Genomic DNA, 16,093 nt, shown 5'->3' on the forward strand with positions numbered 1-16,093 from the left:
TGCGGCGTGAGCCGAAGGTGTCTCGGGAAGGAAATTCGCACGCTCCCGTTTTCCCTCTCCGCCCCCCGCGCACACTCCTCCCCGCGCACACCCCTTCCCCTGCCCGCGGCCTCACTCCTCCTCCTCCGCTCCCCCCGCTCCCGGGCCCCGCCGGCCCCGCGCCGCCGCCGCCCCCCCGCCCCGCCCCGCCCCGCGCCGCCGCCGCCGCTCACACCCCGCTCCCCCCCCCCTTCCCGAGGCGCCGTGTCAGCGCGCGGCGGCCCCCGCGCGGGCGGCCAATCAGCGCGGGGGTGACAAATATGCAAATGCGCCCCCCGGCCCGTCCCCGCGGGTTCGCTGGGGCCGGTGGGGTCGCGGCGCGGAGCGAGTGAAACTTCGCCCACAGCCCGGGCGCCCCTCCCGCCCTGCCTGCGCAGTGGGCGGCGGGGGGAGGAGAGCGAGTCACGCCGCGCCGCCCTCGCCCGCTCCGCCGCCGCCCGCCCGCCTCTCCCGGCCTGCGCCAGCCACCCTGCCACCCGGTAAGTGCCGCTCTCGGCCAGCGGCTCCCTGCACGCCGGGGGGGGGCGGGGGGAATCCCCGGGGGGGGGGAGGGGAAGCCGTCGCCGCCGCCTCTGAGCCGCCGCGTCTGCCCAAGGCCGCCCCGGCGGGGAGCTGTCAGGCGCGGGGCATCTCCTCTCTGCTTCCCCGCGCGTGTGCCTCCTGCCGGGCGGCCGCCGCCGCGTAATGGCGAACCCGGCGGTGAGTACGTGCGAAGGGACGGGCTGCTCCTCGCCACCTCCGGTGCAGGCCGCGCTCCAGGTGTCGGAGACACCGGCTGGCCCCGGCGCCCCGTCAGCCGCTCCCCCCCCTCCCGCCCCGCCGCCGGGGGCCGGCGCGGCGCGGCCTGCTCGCCGCCCGGGCTCTGCCCCGCCGCCTGGGCTCCGCCGGCCGCCCGGGCTCTGCCCGCCGCGCCGCCGCGACCCGCTTCCGCCCCTCGCCGACAGCGGCGGCGGCGGGGCCGGCGGGCGCGGGGCTGCTCGCCGGTCCCTCGCAGCTCGCCGACGGTGGTGGGAGGAGAAGGGGGGGGTGGCGGCCCGACGAGCCGCTCCCGGGGGCGGCGGGGGTGGAGCGGGGCAGGGTGGAGGCGGCGGGGCGGGCGGCGGTGCCCGGGGATGCGGACCCCGGCCCCCCTGCCCCGCGGGCGGCGGGTGGGGGCAAAGTTTGGAGGGGAGGGATCGGGCCCACCCGGAGGGGCGGCGTGACCTACCCCCGGTCTCGCTCAGGTAAGAAGATGGCAGGGCCGAGGGAAGGGGCTGTGGGGAGGCGGAGGTCAGAGGTTCCTCAGCCCTCAGCGAGAGAGAGGGGTGGCTGGAGGGGGGTAGGGTGGGAATACCCCCAGCCCCCCCGGATATTCTGCTCTGGGAAGGGGGCTGTGTGGGGGTGGGGGGAGTGTGGCTCCCTCCCAGGCAGAAAAGCATTAATGTCAGACCTGGTTTCTCACTACGCAGGGTAACAGAGGTGGGCAGAGGGAGGAAACACAGTAATTTGCCAGGGCGAGCAAAGCGGTGGGAGCTGAGTTTGGCAGCCCGCTGGCTTGGATCCACGACAGCAGAAAACGTGGGAGCTGGGGAGAGGAGCTGGAAGGGAGGGGTGGAGATGGGAGAGATGGAGATGGGCATGCCGCCTGCCGGCCCTCTGCGCCGGAGCATGGCTGGGGTGAGGAGAACCGGTGGCATGTGGCTGCGGGTTCCATTGGTGGAGGTTGGACTTGGCCACAAAAGTGTGAGGCTGGAGTTTATGGGCTGGCATTTTCCAGGTAGGGGCCGCAAGCTGGCTTCCTTCAGGGATGGCCAGGGGAGGGTTTTGAGGCTAGCTCTGTGCTGTTTGCGTGTAGTGCTGGGTGGAGTGGTGGCATGCGTCTTTATTCTGGTGAGGTGGAGAAATTAAGCTATTTCCTACTGAGGTGTGAAGCGGTGAAATGTTAACACCTCTTCATTCCCTCCTCACACGCACATTTTTGTGAACAGGAATAAAAACCAGGTGGAGAGAGTCCGAATCCTCTCTTTGGCTGTATAGCTTTGACATCGAGGTCGATGCGTACGCTTTCCATCCGTAAGAAACAGTTTGTGCTCCTCACTGTCTTTGTGTTGTAAGCACCTTGAATCTTTAGCAACTAAAAACTTCCTCCGGTTGATGAATGTTGTTTAACTTCAGCAGGGTGAGAAAATACAACTCAGCCTCCCTCCCTCACGTAGAAGAGATCTGAACCCGTCAGTGTTATAATGGGTGCTCATGGAGGACAAAATAACAATCTGTGAAAGGCTAAGGTTTCTAGTTCTCCTCTTGTGTCTTTTTTGAGACTTTGTAAGAAGCAGCCATAACAAGTAAACCTCCTCTCAGGAAAACTAGGCCCTCAGTCCTAAGAGCTCTCTGCATCTGTTCTTTAAACCTGTGTCATTTGACACCATCAAGTTCCCATTTGGCAGGTGTGAGGTAGAACAGTTATTTCACCTTGTTTTACATGTAATCATTTGTATGCAAATATAGAAATAGGTTTAGTCTTCAAGGCAAAATATTAACATTTGGTCATCTTTGGGCAAGATCTGGATTTTTAGCCTGGCTCTTGAGTTTTAATTTATTGGTGCATAGATCAACATTTCACTAGTTCCTTTCGCAAGGTAAATACTTTAAAATGAATAACTCTTCCTATCTTATACTTTATTTGTTGTTAAAGAAAGAGTAGCAATGTAGTATCTTTTAGTTTTGCCAGCTCACAAAGTTTTTGCACACCCCCAACTATAGCATGATGACTTTCATTGTTTCTGTATCTGGCAGATGAGGCTTCCAAAGAGCCAATGGCTTCAGTGCCCAGTTGTTGTAAACCAAAGAGCAAAAGTTAACATACGTGTTCTTGAAGTTAACCAGTCTTGGGATCCATGTGCCAGGCTCTACATATAAATCAAGGGTGCACAGAGAAGTTAGTGGGAAGTAAGGTAGGATGTGAACTTCAGATACCAAGAACTCTGTGATTGCTGCCCATTGTGAACTCTCTAACCTTAAAGTAAATACAAAGTAGCTTTCTCTTTTTCTTCCCCATTGCTATGTAAGCTACACCAATTTACTTAGCGTATATAAGATGATAAGGGCGGGCACGTAAGTAGATACAGTACTTCTGCGCTGGTTTGCTTTGTGCGAACTTACTTGTTTGTGTTTAACCAAGTAGTTCTGTTTATAAGAATTTATGCTGCTCTTCATGATGAAGATGTATTAACTTCACTCTGAGTAAAGCTGTCGTTTTTACTGTAAAAAGAACTGGAATTTTAAGTCTTACAATTTTTCAAGAATTTTGAGGATTCTCAGCACCTACTCATTTCACATGAGCTGCTGGTGCTAAATGCTCTTGAAAATTAGTCCAGGACCTCAGTCATGGAGAAATGTTGATGAAAGCACTGTGTGGTTTTTAAAAAGTATTTTTAGTGATGTTATCTAAAAGATGAACCACTACCAAGAGACTATAGAGGCCCTAAAACAAGCATTGTTCATTGGTTTCTTTCAGTGAGAGACAAGTTAGTGATGCAGGCAGCTTAAAACAAAAACATTGACATGCTGCTTTAAAATTACCTTGTTTGTACAGCCCATGAAGTAAATAGATGCACTTTTGTTCTTACTTGTTTTACAGAAATAGTTGAAAGATATTATTTTTTTAGTGTGTTACAATTTTACAGTACAAATTTTTCTTATAATTAGAGTATATGTATCCTTCAAACACTTCAAAAGTACAGGTAAGCTGGACAGTTATATGTTTTATGGATCCAGTTCCTTACAGTGCATTTTATTCTTTGATATCAGTCTTGTAGAAATAAGTGTCCAAACACTGCATCTTTGGCTGTCTTTGATACTTTTCATACAATTTAGGATAAGTTGAATCTGGTGGAGTCAAATAGCATGATCCTATTCATCACTGGATTGCAGTATTCTACTTCTTGCCACCACTATATATGAAATAAATTCTCGGTAATGTTTGGTTCTTATGTTCATAAATCATCCAGTTGAAATATTTTTCTGTGTTTAACTGAAATCGGGTAGCCCTTAGCACTCAGCCTCTTTTCTAACCAAACTGGCTTTGTGGATGCTTTATATTCTTCCACTGACTTAGCTGTATTTGTCCTATTAACGGTCTCTGCTCTATCAAACTGTAGAGCTGTGAGCTTAATGAACACTTAGAAATCTCACACTTTCTTGGGCTCATGTTGTGCGCTTTCATTCTGTTTTCTAGTGCTCTTCCTGTAGTTAGAAACGGTGCTTCAGGAATTCCGGGTAACTGTGCGCAAATAAATGGGTAATGGAGAAACCATCTGTTTATTTAGTCAAACGTTCAAGAATTGATAGTTAGGATTATTGGAAATATTTTAGGCTGTTAATAAAGTATCCTCTTACGCCTTCCGCAAAAGAAACTATGATGCTAAGGAGTCATCCTTTTGCTGATACAACAGCCACTGGAAAGAGTTTGCAGCTCATGCTTTGGCTGAAGGAATAGCAGGATTCTCATATTTTGTCCATCTGGCCAATTCATAAATGTGAGAGCGAGCTGGCCAAAAGTCACACAGGCTGAACATGTGACTTTGTTATTTTCAGTAGTGCAGGGAGGAGAAATCTTTTTTTAAGCAGTATTTTTTTTCTAAACTGTGACATGAGGAAAGTATAATGTGCTTTACAATCACCGTGGTTTTGAGTAACAGTGTTGAAAACTTGCAGAAGACCAACTCAAAGTCAAACGTTTTTTAGCAGTGTGGTTCTTGAAGCTGTAGCTTGACTTCAGAAACTTTGGCATCTCGGTAGTACTATCAAAACGTATCTATAGTAATATTCAGATGGAACGAGCTTTAGTGATCAACTAAGTGGCTGCTTTTGGCAGCACCTTGGAACACAGCTCCACTTTTCAGTGCTGCTTTACATTATATTCACTTACCAAGGTGCAAGAAACAAGTTATAAGGGAACAATTTTTTTTTTTTATATTCAGAACTCAGCAGAAAGATATTGGTGTGTTATGACATCTGTCTGTGAGCAGAAGTGTTGATCTTCAACTTTATTCATACAGGTTACCAAAGAGATACCAAATATTGCTGTCTTTAAGCTGCCAGTGTACATGCATCTTTCTTTTTTCAAGATACATGCTTTTGTTCTAGTTTTAAATCAACAGCTAACATTTGCAGGAAGATGGAAAAATCTTCCCATCCTTTTTTTGAAGACAAATAGTAATTTTGACTGTGTTCTTTAACTGAGTCATATTAGAAAATGTAGTAACTCTGGTTAGCAAATTATTTCCTTCTGCAATGCATTCTTGGGTGCTTTTTCTTGTATTGCATGAACAGTATTAAAAGGTTGGTTCACTCTTAAACTGGTCACTAAAATTCAGTAATTCCTCCAAAATCTATTCTGCAAATGGCTTTTGAAGAGGAAATTATATTATTACATTTGATCCCTGACTCCCTAATGAAGAAAGTTTTAAGCTTCAGAAAGATTACATCTGTATAATGGCATGAAAATCTACCCATCTGATATTCCATATGTCAGAAGAAATCTGAGAATTAAGTAGGATATATTTTTGTTTTCCGTTACCACGTAATAAAGCCATTGTAGTTAGTGGCTTCCGCCAACATTAAAAATTGTGTTAGGTGTGACAGTGGGCCTGATTCCATATACTATGATGTTGCTGGTTTCAGCATGTAGTTTTTGAAAGTATTTGTTTTTTCTGGTTTTCAGAAGCTAAACTAAAATTTAGCTTCGGAGCTAGATTTTTAGGTAAGTTTTAAGAAATAATTAATAGATTCCCTTGAGGGACAGATGAGTATTGTCCCTTCCCCTGGGAAGGTCTCTTAAAAAAGTCCACTTTGTGAGACTCCTGTGGCAGAGTCTTGATGTTACAGTAGAAGTTGCCTGGAGTCTCTATCTGTTGCGGGTGAATTGAGGAGCATGTCTTGTGTGTGCTGGAAACCATGAAACAAGATGAAAAATACTGTTTTGCTTGAGTTATTACCAGGTTCAGTTGATTGCCTAATTTAAGAGGAGGATAGTGAACAAATCACAAACTCATCCCTTCCTTAACATGTGCTTGGGAGGAACTTTTCTGAGAAACTTTCATATCGAATCTCCTTGGAAATAGTTGGGTTTTTTTAAACAGAACAAATGTATGCAGCCTCTCTCTGAGAGGTATAGACTTCAGTTACAGATGAAACTCCTTATGCTGGCTAATGGAGTGGGGAGTCTGAATCTGTGCTGTTCAGTAGAGTACTATCATGGTACCCTAATCCGCTTGTGTCAAGATTTGAAATTGTGCTCCTTTTTTCACAGAGGGGACTTCTGTCTGTCAGTGTCTTCACAACTGTTGGCCTGTACTTGTAGATCGTGATCCATAGGCATCTGTAAAATAAACGTGATTCTGTGCATTGTTCTAGTTTGTATTTCTGGATTATTAACTTGCAGCAGTTCACAAAGATCCTTATCAGGCTAGAACATGAGAATTATTGGAAGTTAGTGTACTGTGTGATTGTGAATTGAAAGAGGGCTATGCTGTGAAGTCTTTTGTCTCTGATGTTTTGTAATGAAATCTTGGTTTAGGCCACGTGAAAATGAGAAGGCACTTTTTTTTTTTTTTTTTTTTCTTTTCTAGTTTTCAATGCAAATGATTCTCTAGGTCTTAAAATGCCAACGTAGTTACTCAGGAAAGATACCAGATTTCAGAAACGTATGTTGTAGATGTAATTTAAGGTGCAATGCTGAAACTTATGACAAAACTATAGAAACCCTGTAATACTCAAATCAGAAATCTGAGCAGCACCAAGAGGATTTTTGAAAAGAAATAATGTATAAGTAAGCTTGTGTAACAGTCTTCCTAGTGACCAGAAGTAAGCTGTAAATAACAAATAAGTTACAATGAATATGTTATTCTAACCCTTTTGACAATTAAAGAGGGTAAAAAGAGGCATTCATATTTTGTACAGATAAGCTAAGATCTATGGGCAGATCTCTTAAACAAAAAAGTTTTTAGTGATATTCAAACCTGAAGAAAAGAACATGGGGGAATTATCAGTCTTAGAAAAACAAGCAGTAACTTGCTGAAGTCCTGAAATTTATGAAAGTCTTCACAGGTACGCTTTGGAGAAGCAAAAGGCAGTGGTGTTTGAAGAGCAGAACGAGCTGCTCATAAACCTTCAGTAGTGTTGTGGCCAAAGCCCTGAACTGCTTAACAGTTATTTTTATTAAAATAAACTGACTTGGGGATAAACTTAATTCTTTTCAAGAAGATTAACCAAACTTTGGTACCTTTCTAGCACACAACCAATTGTAGCAATTTAGGATGTTCTCGTTCTCTCGGTTGTTATTGTCCCTTTATTGCAATTAAGGCCTACAAAATAGAAGTGACAAAATAGCATGTATGTATCCACCTCAGCTGTTTTGATGCCAAGTTATATGGGCTTGTTAAAAGAAACAAGAGAAAGGCTTAAAACTAAATTGGGAGACTATATGCTGAAGCAGCTGATGCACACCTACATGTTGTGTTCTGCAGGCTGTGCTTTAAGGGCAATAACCTTTGGCAGAGAGATGAAGCAGGTAGTTGAAATTAAAAACTTCTTAAACTGGTGCTGTTAAATTTTATGCAAGGTATCTGCAAGGACTGGAGACATGAAAGTACACAAGGATTTTGTACAAAACATAGTTTTAAATTTACATGATGTTTTAAAAAAAAGAAATTGGGGTAAAGTGGTTATTCTAAACTTATTGGAATTAATAGTTTATTTCTTGTTCTGCTAGCATTGAATAAAAGTCTGAGTTTCAGTGTCCAAAATGAAAACTATTACTATTGTTCAGAATTTTTTGTTAGTAATAGTAATTCTTTAGGATTCCATCAAGAACATAAGGAAATCGATGTGCACTTAGGGAAATGTGTATTTTTCTTTCAGTATCTTATGAAGATACTATATTGTTGGGGCTGTGGAAGATAAGGTTTTGAAAAACTTCCTAAGGTAGCTTAGTATGTGTTTATGCACGCTTATAACAAATTTGGTACTGGTTCTATTTAACAAAGTGTAAGCTTTAGTGTATTTCAGTAAATTTTACCAATTTGAGATTTAAAAGCAAGCGTTAAGACTCTTCCAAAGAAGATGACTTTACAGAACTTCTTTTTTACCATATCACGATTACCAGATACATATACATGCATCTATATTATATGTGTGTGTGTGTATATGTAATTAAAAGTTTACATGCAGTACAGCTTATTTGAGAATCTGTGGAGATAGGTCCCACTTTGCTGCTTAAGAAAGCTTTAAGTTCCCTTTGTGTAGATTTCTCTTTGGCACTTAGTATAATCAGTGATTCTTCTGCTGTCTGAAGTATTTCTTGTATTTTACATTTAGAATAATGTATTGTAGATCTGATGAATGTATATTTAGTTACATTTGTGTTTTTCTTCTTTTCAACATAGGATTTTTCAAACTATTAAGTACTCCGCAATTGTCTCCATATTGGAAGCTGTTCAAGCAAGTGGACACTGTCCTAAAGAGTAAGAAACGTATTTTTTCTCTTTACTTCGAGGATTCACGAAAAGTCCAATTGAGGGAGGATCTTAAAGAACTTAAAATAGTACTTGTACTGTAAGGTAGTTACAGGTGAATTATGTTTTTTATTTTACTGCTGAACTCTTACAGCTAGGATAAGTTACCCAATTGCAAGTTTCTAATTTTTCTTTTTTTCAAATAAAAATAATTTTTGAATGCCTCAATTCAGTTAACATATATATTGTAAAACCTTTATGCTATAACTTTGTTTAGTCAACAAAGAACTTTTAAATTAACAGATGTTTAGCTATTGAAACATGTTAAAATGCTGCATAAAACCTGACAGTTAAATAATTTCAAACTTGATTCAAATTTTTAAATGCTAAGAGGACTTTTGCATGATGAGAGCTCTATTTGCTTCGTCAGAGTTCTAGTATAGAAAAAGAGAACAACTAGAGGATGTTTTCTGGTGTTTCCGATACCAAATTTGTATCGCTTCACATAGGTGGCACAGATGGAAGTATTAGCAACCTTTGCCTAAGTATGGGTTTGGGTACATGCTTATTGTTTATAAATTTCAGGAAAAAAATTCTGCACATTATTTAAGTGTTCTGTTAATGCAGAGACAGTTTAGCAACCTCGGAATAAATCTTGAAGTTACTGAATTACAAAAGGAGGATAAGTGGAGTATTTTCTGTGCTAAATTAGTACCAAATAAAATTTTTTTACTGGAACATTGCAGGCTTTTGATAGCTGTTATAAGCAATTGATATCTTTCACATATGTTAAAACATTGTCTCAAATATGTGTGGAGAAGTAAAATCTGCTTCTTAATGGAGTAATACATATTGTCTTATCTTTTAATCAAGATTAAAGGTTCAACTTTATTAATAGTCCTGCAAAGGTGTTCAAGAGTTTGTCACCAATAAACTGTACTTAGGGAGAGGGGAATGTGTATTTATGAGAATTGGAGGATGCTCTGTGCCATGAAAGGAATTATTATTTTTTTGAAAGGGTATTATTGTTTATGGAGGAACACATTGGTATAGAATGTAGGTTCATATGCAAACTTTCTCTGTCTTTTAATGTTAGAGGGTGTTTTTGTTTGCTTTGAGACTTTTACACACAGGCCCTGGAAATCTTTACTTTCATCCCTTGCACATTTTCCCTTAAACTGTGTAATGTTTTGAAGCCTCTTTCAGAAAGATTGAGACCCTCTTGCAGTTGAGCTCCTCTACCTAGTGTCAAGGCAAGGAGTAGGATAAAACTGTCATTCTAGAAAGGCAGTGTCAGTGCCTGTTGGCAAGTACATCTGTCACTATGTAATGGCATAGTGCTGTTAAAAGATAATGTGTACGGGGCTTTTTGTATTGACAGGTTTAAAACCTAACCTCAGAACCCTTTTTTTTAATTTTATTTTTTTTCCTTGTCATCATACAGTGTCTTAAAGTTGCCCTAAAACTTTTAGTGTTCTGGCACAGACTCTACCCTTCAACCTTAGAGGTTTGTAGGGCTGGGTTGTATTTCAGTTGTCCTACAAAGTGAGCTTAGCTATTTATCAGACATTTCTGAAATCATGGCTACTACCGATTGTGTATCCTGGTGTCCTTGTTTTTATGCTATCTGTTAAATTTTTGAGTTCATAGAGTATTGTGTTTGAACGTATACTTCTGAGGTTGGTTTTTGTGTGACTTGTTTACCATGTTTCATTTTCAGATCTCTGATGATGAGGTATCCATCTGGATTTAAAGGCCATCTCTGAGCTGCTTAATTCTTCATTAAAGAGATGTGTTCTATATTCATGGGTAAGAATATTTTTTATCTCTGCTTAGAGCCTTTTCTTCAAATATTTTCTGATACGTTTTTAATTTAGAAGATTTCAGCAACTTATTTTTTTGTCTTACAGATTAAACAGATACTTTGTAAAAGTGTGGGGTTCTTTAGGTGCCTGTGCTAGCTCATTACTTTTGAGCTAGGCTAATTATTAAAGTTAGGAATTCATGTGTCTGAAGTGTCAGTGCTCTAACTAAATAATTCTAACTTGGTATTACAGATAGAGAAACAGCTTGGTGATATATAAGTAAATAATATAAAAATTCATATGTGATTTGAGATTCCTTTTCTGATGTATGCAACAGTTCTACAGGCTTTAATTGTGAATCTTGCTGTACATCTTTTCGAATTGAAGTTTTGGGAAAAAAAACTCTGTCCTGGTAAGCAATGAAAGGAATGGATCTGAATTTTGAACAATTAAAAAAATGTGGGTTTTTTCATGTTTATCTATGATTAACTATGTTTAATCTGAAGAAAATTTGTGGTATTACACACCCCCACTTCAAGACAGTAGAAACAAAACAATTGCAAAAATCTCACTAGGTATGCAGGGTTTTTTCTAAATGCTTAGGTTTTTTTAATTTTTTAGATCTCTAAATAAAATGGCTCAAATTGCTTCATGCATTGCAGAATTTGTTTTCTCCAAATACTAAGCACTAATTGCTGAAATACCATTCTGAGACTTTATAAATTGACCTGGAGTTAAAAATGAATGTTAAAATGGATTTCCTAAGTCTATTAAGCAGCCCAAACATCTACTGTGGGGCTTTCCGATACCATGCTGCTTTACCCAGGGAGTTCTGTGATATACTTTCTCTTTGGTGTGTTTTTGCTCTGTTCAGCTTGAGCAAAGCTGTTGTCAGTGAAGGAAGCTGTCCCGTTCACAGTGAAGGCAAACATCATTGAGAACGGTTGAAATTTGTCTTTAGTTGTACTGGAAGATAGATTTTCTTTACAAGTGACGTGTCATTTGTCATGTTGATCAACTTGAACTTTAATGAATGACCGTAACAGTTGATAGTTACTGAATATTTTTTGATTCTGTAAAACTTTAGCATTTATTTTCCAGAGGCTACCTGCAAGAAAGCAGGAGAGGTGGTAGAAGGGAGCTTGTGCATGTCTGGGGAGTAGAGCGGAAACAGTTACATGAGGTGTTTGGTGCAAGCAAAACCAGTCTAGGTATGAGAACAGACTACGATGAATTATGGCGACAAACACACACAGTCCCATTTGCTCCAGTTCTGTGCTCTTACTCAGATCTGGAACTGTAGCTGTGGACTGGAACCTAGTCCTGAGAATTTAAGACTATCAGTTTCAAATCTTTCTTTTTCTAATCTTCAAATGAAAATGCAAAGTACTTGAGTTATCTTTTGAGTATTTACTATGATGTCTGTAAACTCTGTAGCAGAATAGAATTCTAAATGAAACCAGTATGTTGCGTGTACGATTTTAGTGAAGTGATGGCTCATAACTCAAAAATAATTATAAATGCCTACCAGTGAAAAGTAATTTTAAAATAAAATAATGTATATTTTATATATATATAATTGGATATGAGTATTTTTATTATTTAATGAAACAGGCTACCCAAACACGTTTTTTCCTAATTTCAGTGATACAGAGAAAATGCATCTTTTTCAATCCATATTTAGCTATAGACACCATGGCATTCTTGTGCAAAGACTTACTTATTCATTTCTGTCAGGAAATAGAAGAGTTCATCTCTACTAAATGTCTAAATGTTCTTTTTTTAATCTGTGTTTCTGGGATTTTGAGGAAATTGTGCTGTCCCTCTGTGCATTTCAAATTTAACATGTACATTGATCTTTAAATCTCTAATAGAATATCATTTATATTGGCACATCGGTGGGAAGTAACTTCTGTATTATTTAATTTACTGCAGCTTTTTGAACTCAGCCAAAGCTTTAGTATAATTAAATCTGATAAATAACGATAGTGGAATTGTCTTTTAATATAGAGGAGGGAATGTCTCTGTCATTTCCAAATATTGTGCGGAAGTGATCAGGTTTTTGAGTATGTTTTTTAGCATGCTGTGTTGTCTACCTTCTTTGACACAATGTTCCATCTGCTAATAGATGGGCAGATCATACAAAGCCACAAACCTGTCATGCTTGCATAGAACTTGGCAAATAGAATGATTTTCTTGTTTGAAAGCAAGTCTGTTATTCCTGGTGGCATTGCTTTCCTGAAAAAAACCCAAACCAAAACAAAAACCAGAAACACCACACACCCCACACAACCCCAAAAAACCCCAACCAAACCACAAACCCTAAACACTTTGCATGCATATAATGTCAAACTCTTCCCTAGTTACAACTGTGTTTACCCCTTGTATGTCCTTCACCTGTAGTCTGGATTTTTGCTATGTCATGCTTTTATGCATTCAGTTTTAATCCCTTCTGTCTACTGACTTGTCCCTCGCTACTTTCTGAGATAGCTTCTATTTGTTTGTCTGAGTAGCCATTGTTTCGACTTCTTTTGCGAAAAATGGCCATCAAAGTCACTGACTTCTCATCTATGCAACTGTCACGCATCAGTCTTGTGAAGCACCGATACTTAGTCTGTCAAAATACAGAAGCGTGGATATGATGGTAATGTGCTGAATCTTTACCTGATTTACTTGCTTATAACTAGAGTAGCTTGTTTTCTGTTGTCACTTCATCAAAAGTAATCAACAATGCAATTAATGAAATAAAATATATCAGTGGGTTTTATTATCTTGTCTTTTACTGGTATTCCCACTTTTTTTTTTTAAAAAAAAAAAAAAAGCAAAATTTCATGTCTTTGTTCCATTCTGGTTTCTTATCTGTTCATTCTTGTTTGATGTATTCTGTAAAATAAATCTTCTATTCCTTTTGTCCTGGTCTTTAATTCTTGTACTATGCTCTTTATTTCTGTTCTTGGTTGTGTCTGTAACTACATCTTTTCTTCTTACAACTCAGATCTACTGCACTCTAACATAGTATAAAAGGGGATCATCTCTTTCAGACTTTCACACTGCCTGTTTCTTTTTCTTCTTTCTTTCTCACAAGAATATATGGTTGTTACTAAACTGTGATGGACAACCGACATGGAGAAAGCTTCGCTCCCCACCCCACTCTACCCTCTTGCAAGGAGTTGCATTAACCATGTTAACTTGAAACCTCAGTTTCCTAACCTGGTTCTGGTATTGATTCATGTGTGTTGCACACACACTTGAGGAAAGGAAGCAAACTGTGCTGAGTGTAGCCAATTTCATTTCTAAGTGGTTTTGAACTTGGTAAGTTTAATTTGAAAAAGATCTTAAAGTTTAAAAAAATTAAAATGTAGTACTAAGAGACAGCTGATTTTGCAGATTAAGATGAACAACTGTAGTTCATTGCTTTAAATTCTGTTTGTAATTTAAAAGATACTTTTAGACCATATCGAATACGACATTATTTGGTTTAAATCTTTAATTTAAAATAGGTCTCTTAATGTTAAGAACTAGTAGATTAAAGAAAGTGTAGGTGTTTAGTTTATTGAATAGTGACCAAACAGGCAAACCAAGAGCTGGGAGATGTTCTGTTATGATTCAAGCATGTTTGCAGAATAACTTCAGTACTTCTTGAAGAAAATGCTGTGCTTTGTTCAAGACAAACAGTTGGCAATCTGAAAAGATTTACTGTTTCAATTCTAGATGTTTTAGCATATCTGAATATGACAAACCTTGAAATGTGTTTGAGCTTAACTTGGCTGATACTGTTGATGTTTCCTGGTAATTAATTTTAGAAAACTTCATATTATTTTTTTAAAGAAATGGCTTTTTTTTCAGAATAGTGAGTCTGATACATGATTCTGTTATGTAGCCATTAGGCAGTAGTAGTTACTGTTGGGTAGTTTTTTATATAAAATCAGCTTGATTGGTACAAAGTTGAGAGTTTAAAATACAAAGGGAGAAACTGAATACTAGTAGGAAACACTGCTGAATGCCTCTGGGTTCCATTATATTTAGAAAACAAAACAAAACCCACTGCAGAACATTCTAAATTTGCCAAGTGTCCTATAGTTGGTAAATGTTGGTGAAGCTGTTCTAGCTGATAGGGGGCAGTAACGTCTTAAATTCAAGTACAATTATTGTAGCCTTCTAATTGCTTGTCAGGTTGTACCTTTGCTATGGTGTTCATTTCATTGATTAAAATTGGTCCAAGCAGTACTTAGACATTGATTTTGTAGAATGATCTTGCTAACTTTAGGCTGGGTAAAGTTTAATATTAAATCAGTATACAATAATAGTAGAGAATTTAAAAATGCAAAGTATTAATTTTTCACAAGAAGTGTAACTTCATCACAAATTCTCAATGTCAGAGTGCATGAAGATGTCAAAATCTATTTACCAAGAGAAATCAAGCTTTAGATTGCTGTAAAATGGAATTGCTTACCGTAACAGTGATTGCTTGCAGTGAAATACTTAGTTTTCACAAAACAGAGATCTTTCCTCTTTAAGGAAGAGCTCTTTTTCCTCTCTCCCCCTCTTTTTTTCTTTTTTTTTTTTTTTTAAAGACACATTCTGCTTCTTTTATTGTAGCTTGGTTTACTGAGTAGGAATTCAAAACTAGTCTCCCCATTCTGATGAAAATGCAGCTCCAATAGGAGCTTATCTTCCATGAGAAGGATTTTGGAACTGGACTATAAAACACTGGCTGGGATTGCATTGTTGGACTTGTAGTTGTGAAGTCCAATAGAAGAACGTCTTCAAAACGTTTCTTCCCTTGAATGCTTTTCTGCCAGCTGGCAGGAAGCATGTCCAAAGTTTGAATTGGTATCACAGAGCTGTTTGGGGAAGGAGAAGCCTGGATGAAAGTGTGCTAAAACATAATTGTAGCTGCTATCATTTTCTGTATAAGAGGGAGTAAGGACATGAGGAAGAGTTGCTTACAGAGATCACGTGAAAAGTTCTCATGTCAGAACTTTTTTGTTTCACTAAGTTGCATGTGAGGAGGTTGGGTTTGTTTTTTTTAAGGAAGGAACAGAAACATAGTACTTGTATTCCAGTTAAGTTCAGAAATGCATGACAACTTGATTTTATATGTCTTTACAACTTGCAAGCTGAGCATCTAATGGTTTCATATCCAAGTATAGCAGAGAGAAACAAAAAGGAGAATTGCTCAGTAAATTTGGAAGATAACTGCATGTGAAAGGCTAGTTTCTCCAAATCGTATATCTTTGAATTTCCACGTTATGCTTTTCTTTGGGCTGAAAAAACATGATGGATTTTTGTAGTCACTGAAGAAAAAGGCTAGGGATAAAAGTACTTCTCTGGTCAAAAAATGTGTCTTTGAAAGAGAGTTGTGTCCAGGCTATCTGCAGCAGTATCCTTGTATTTCTTGGGCTTTGAGCAAAGAAGCAAATCTCTGTGAGGCAAGCTCGGTTCTACAGTTTTGCAACTGCAGTCGTGCCAGCTGTTATGCGTGCTTTTTTCCCATTTTTTTTACCATACACATTCAATTAAGCATTATGAGATTGTCTGGTATGTTTGGTTTTTTTTTTTTATGCGGGGCTGTTTTAGTCCTGTTCAACAGTTCTAGGGTACTATGTAGTTAAAGTCAAGACTGTGTATGGTAGTTAATTACCATAGAGTAGCTGGCCCATATGTCACTGTATGTAAAAACAAAACACCAACACCCGCCCAACTTAACAAAAAAATAGAAAAAAAAATGGTACATACTATTGTATCTGTATC

At 39.9% G+C, this 16,093-nt stretch overlaps 1 protein-coding gene across 6 annotated transcripts in view; it reads left to right on the top strand.

Moving 5' to 3' along the window:
• Positions 1-280: 280 nt before the first annotated feature.
• The window catches only part of CHD9 (chromodomain helicase DNA binding protein 9), a 99,672-nt gene continuing 83,859 nt past the window's right edge, over positions 281-16,093 (top strand). The window contains exons 1-4 of one of the 6 annotated variants that reach the window (XM_056360428.1): positions 282-518; positions 8,466-8,543; positions 10,255-10,343; positions 10,677-10,751. The gene's annotated coding sequence lies outside the window, so the exon portion shown is untranslated. Of the gene's footprint in view, positions 519-612; positions 739-2,028; positions 2,092-3,006; positions 3,994-8,465; positions 8,544-10,254; positions 10,344-10,676; positions 10,752-16,093 lie in introns of those variants that run through there. The other 5 variants (XM_056360429.1, XM_056360424.1, XM_056360426.1 and 2 more) reach the window with 5 other exon arrangements.

This window comes from Falco biarmicus, chromosome 15, assembly GCF_023638135.1.
Source record: "Falco biarmicus isolate bFalBia1 chromosome 15, bFalBia1.pri, whole genome shotgun sequence".
NCBI lineage: Eukaryota > Metazoa > Chordata > Aves > Falconiformes > Falconidae > Falco > Falco biarmicus.